The sequence below is a fragment of the Nycticebus coucang genome, chromosome 19 (assembly GCF_027406575.1).
Source record: "Nycticebus coucang isolate mNycCou1 chromosome 19, mNycCou1.pri, whole genome shotgun sequence".
NCBI classification, from domain to species: Eukaryota; Metazoa; Chordata; class Mammalia; order Primates; family Lorisidae; genus Nycticebus; species Nycticebus coucang.
In genome coordinates, this window is record NC_069798.1 from 56,470,876 (window position 1) to 56,475,476 (window position 4,601).

At 36.6% G+C, this 4,601-nt stretch overlaps 1 pseudogene; it reads left to right on the forward strand.

Moving 5' to 3' along the window:
- The first annotated feature begins 1,051 nt into the window (after positions 1-1,051).
- Positions 1,052-3,842, forward strand: LOC128571722 (60S ribosomal protein L37a-like; annotated as a pseudogene).
- Positions 3,843-4,601: the final 759 nt, after the last annotated feature.

The window sequence follows — 4,601 nt, forward strand, 5'->3', positions numbered from 1 at the left end:
GTATGGCAAGCGCTGTTAACAGGCACTTTTATGGCACTGACAAAACATCTTCTCCACCATGCATGTGAAAGTGGGAAGGACTAGGTGAGAGGTAGACTCAAGGATCACAGGGATGTCATGTCTAAACTAAAGTAGAGATGTAAGTGGAGATTAAGTAGGTGCCTGCCTGAGGGTTGTGATGGAGGTAGTGGATGAAGGATGAAAGAGTTACTAGTAGTTAAGAAAGTCTAGACCTGGGTGGAGCCTGTGGCTCAAGGGGTAGGGCGCCAGCTCCATATACCAGAGGTGGTGGTTTCAAACCCAGCCCCAGCCAAAAATTGCAAAAAGAAAAAAAAAGTCTAGATCTGAATTCAGCAGCTGTTGTGGCTATGGTAAGGTCTAAGCCTGCCGAGGAATACTGAGGTCAAATCATATGGGGTCTTTTCCGCAATACCGTGTCATCTTCCCCAGGATCCCAGAGTACCATGAAAGAGGAAGGAACAAAATGATGGTCAGAACTTCCTTAGAATTACCATTGTAGTTGTAGTGTGGAGAATGGACTAGAAGGACAAGGCTGTAGGCAGTGAGCCTATTTAGGAAGCCGCAAATAACTAGGGAGTGCCAAACAAATAGAGGACAGTAGAGGGATATGAGAAAAATTCAGCTATAATTAAAGCTAACATCCGGGATAGGAGAGCAGAAGAAGTTCAAACTGATTCTGCTTCTGGCTTGAGTGAAATTTTAGATGACAGATAACACCATCTGTGAAAAGTTTCTGATTTATGCTTTCACTTAAACCTTGGGATTCTTATCTCTGAGAAGGTAAAGGGTGACAAGAACATACTTTTTTCAAGATAATTAAAATTAGAATTACTTTCTTTTTTCTTACAACTAAGACATATAGGAGTCAAATAATCACAATTAAACATACACCATGATTTATGTGGAAAAGACCAGGGAGAAGAAGGGCCAACAAGTGGTTAATGATGCTGTAGGTAACAGCTCTTGCTGCTGCCCCTGTGCGGCCCAATAGAGCCTGGCCCCCAGGAGGACTGGGTTTTTAAGATAGACCATGCCGGCAGTTGACGACTGGCTGGACAGTCACCAACTCTCTCAAGAACTTCTAACCAGCTTCTTGGGTATGTCAGATATTTAATGCCCTATTCATATTTTGATTTTGCATCTTAGGTGTCAGGAAAAGCACTGTTATAATCATTACTTAATTTGGGGAGATCTTCATGTCTAGGACTCCCTGGCTTATCAAAGGTCAGGCTGGGCTCACCAGAGTTAGGGTGGGTAACTTAACTCTCCAGCATTTTATCTTTAGATGTAAGATTAAAACTTAATGATACTCAAATATACACAGGCCAACAAAATTTTGTGCATATAAAAGCAGTGTGGTAGCCAGTTCCTTCACCAAAGGACTGCCGTTCAACCTGATTTCTTTCTTATACTCCTAATTGGGGAGTGCCAATATGGACTGATAGGCAGGAGGAATTAAAAATTGGGATTAAAACTGGAATTTAGTTTCAGTCATATTGATTTGTATTACTTGTTGAATAGACAAGTAATAATCTTTTGGAAATATATATGGATGCTCCTTGACTAACTGGTGGGCTATGTCACGATAAAAATCATCGTAAGCCAAAAATGCCCTTACCTGAATAAATACTTAATACCTTGATAAATCCATCATAAAGTCTAAAAGTTACAAGGTGAACCGTCCTTAAGTACTATACATCCATATGTCTAAGACAGTGGTTCTTAACCACTGTATTGAACTGTATTAAAGGGCCGCAGCTTTAGGAAAGTTGAGAACCACTGGTCTAAGAGTATATGTATATATGTGTGTGTGTGTGTATGTATACAGAACTATAGATTAGGGAACGATTGGTATTTTGAAGTTAATTAATGTGATGCAAGTATCTGTATCCACCAATGAGCACAGCACATGTGGAATAAACATGGAGGTAAATGGATAGTTGGGGGAAGCAGTTGGATTATGATCACTTCTAATCTCTTCTGAGAGTCATTAAACTATCTTGTAAATTTTACAGCACTTCACGATGCTATAAAATCAAACCAACTGCAAAAACTGTAAGATAATATATTTTTAAATGATCTGCTTATCTAAACTTTACAAAACCTATTCAAGTTCAGATTAATTCAGACAATTTAGAAAAATAGTTTCATTTATTCAATTTGTAGAAATCTTTTTACAAATCATTTCATTATTTACTATCAGGTACCAGAATATAAACTACCTGGGAATAAATATTCTCTAAAATAACAGAACAAACATAATCTTACCTACAAAGAATATATAATTAAGGACATTCATTTGTATCTAATAATGTAATAATGCTCATAAAATAATTTATCCATGTTTGATTAAAATGTTATCAAAATCCGAATTTTTTAATAAAATTCTATTTTTCTCTATAAAAATTCTAACTCATGTCAAATGCTCTAAAAATTTGGAATTTTAGTTTACTCATCTTTAACCTGTAGTTTTAGCAGACAAAATTTACATAAAAATGGCATTTCTGGAATTATTTATTTAAGTTCATCAATTTGTATGCTTCACAGGAAGACTGGAATCAAAAAATCTCTGCAGCAGCACTTGCTTCTGAAAGAATGACATATTTATATTTGGAGAACAAGTTTCAAAATGTAATTAAAACATCCATCAATTTTTCTCAAAAAATGTATTTCAAACCTTCATTTTTTTTTTTGTAAAATCAAGATCTAAGAAGAATCAAAACTCTAAAGGTACAGAGTAAGTTGAAGGTTTATCCAGGAGAAATTATTAATCATCATTAGACGTAGCTTTTGACAGACAAGGTAAAAAATTTCAAACTTTCATTGGAGTCTTATCCATATGATCAACTTATATTCAAAACATATCTCCTAAGTCATCCATGGAGTTGTCAGAGTGATGTCTATCCACTTTGAAATGTAGATTATACAATGAATATATATGAATGTCTCTCAGGATGAAATCAAAGGAATTTTTTAAAATAAATCTTTTGTGATTTGGGGAAGCAGTGAGATTTCAACATTTTAGGCAGTAACTGAAGAGACACTGAAACAGATCATTATAGCCAAAAGCAAATTTGAAAATGATATTCTTACCCAAGGAATCCTCGACACAGAAAGCTTCTTAATGCTTGTGGTTATCTATTTTTTGGTGTTATATGGAAAAGAATGCTAATTTTATTGGCAAAATCAACTATAAAAAGTGTTAAAAGACATGACTTCTAACTTCAAAGAGTTTTCTGATATGATGATATATGTAACTCCCAAAGTGCCCAGCCCATTATAAATCAGGTTCCTCACTAACAAACAGTAGCTAAACCAAAAATTCCTGTGAAGATTAAATAGGATTATGTTTATATAACATCAAGTTTTACCTGCCAATAAAAGGAGGCTCCTGTGATTTGTCAGGGTTCTAGAAACCTCTCAAAGCACTGCCCACTGTGCTCCTTCCTCTCTGGGCGGAGGTCTGCTTTTTGGCAAGAAGGCTAAATACAGCAAGCAGGTTGGGATCCTTCATAAATACGGGACCTGGGACCTGCTATGGTGCCTCTGTCTGGAAAACAGTGAAGAAAATTAAAATCAGTCAGCACAACAAGCATACTTGCTCTTTCTGTGGCAAAACCAAGTTGAAAAGAGGAGCTGTAGGGATCTGGCATTGTGATTCCTGCATGGAAAAAGTAACTGGTGGTGCCTGGACATACAAGACAACTTCTGTCACAGTAAAGTCCACCATCGGAAGACTGAAAGAACTGAGAGAAGCTTCACCTTTTCAGATGTCACTAGCCTCTAATAAATGGGTTAACGTATGTAAAAAAACTAAATAAAAGTGTGTTCAATAGAAACATGTCAACCAAATATTTATTTATTTGTTTATTTAGGGACAAGCTCTCACTCTGTTGCTCAGGCTTGGGTGCAGTGGACTGATTATAGCTCACTGCAGCCTTGAACTCCTGGGCTCAAGTCATCCTCCTGCCTTAGACTATTAAGTAGCTAGGACGATTTAGAGATGGGATCTTGCTATGTTGTCCAGACTGGTCTTAAATCCCTAACCTTCTATCTGGGCCTCCCAGAGTGCTGGGATTACAGGCATGAACCACCATGCTTAGCAATATTGTATTTTTTAAACAAGTTTTTGGAACTTGATGTGTATTTTATGCTTACCAAACAACTTAACTCAGGCTAGACTTTTTTCATGTTCTCAATAACCGTATATGGCCAGTAGCTAACTATTGAATTCTGCAGACTTAGATATTGGTAAGTATTGGTATTATCTTGTTTGATAGCAAGGACAATGCATCAGTATAGTTCATAACAAGTTCATTCTTCTGTTCTCTCAGGTACTCCAATTTTGAGGTCTTCAATCTTTTCACCATTATCCTACATACCAGACAGTGTTCTTATCATTGAAGAAACAACAGAAAACAATATAAATAGGTTCTCGGCTACTATCACCCTTATATTCGATTGGTTACATCATCTCTATTCATGGGGCAGACCAGACTGCTAATAGTACAGCCTAAGCATTGATTATAAAGATTAGGCCTTACACACTATTAGGCAGTCTATGTGAAACAGTTGCTTTG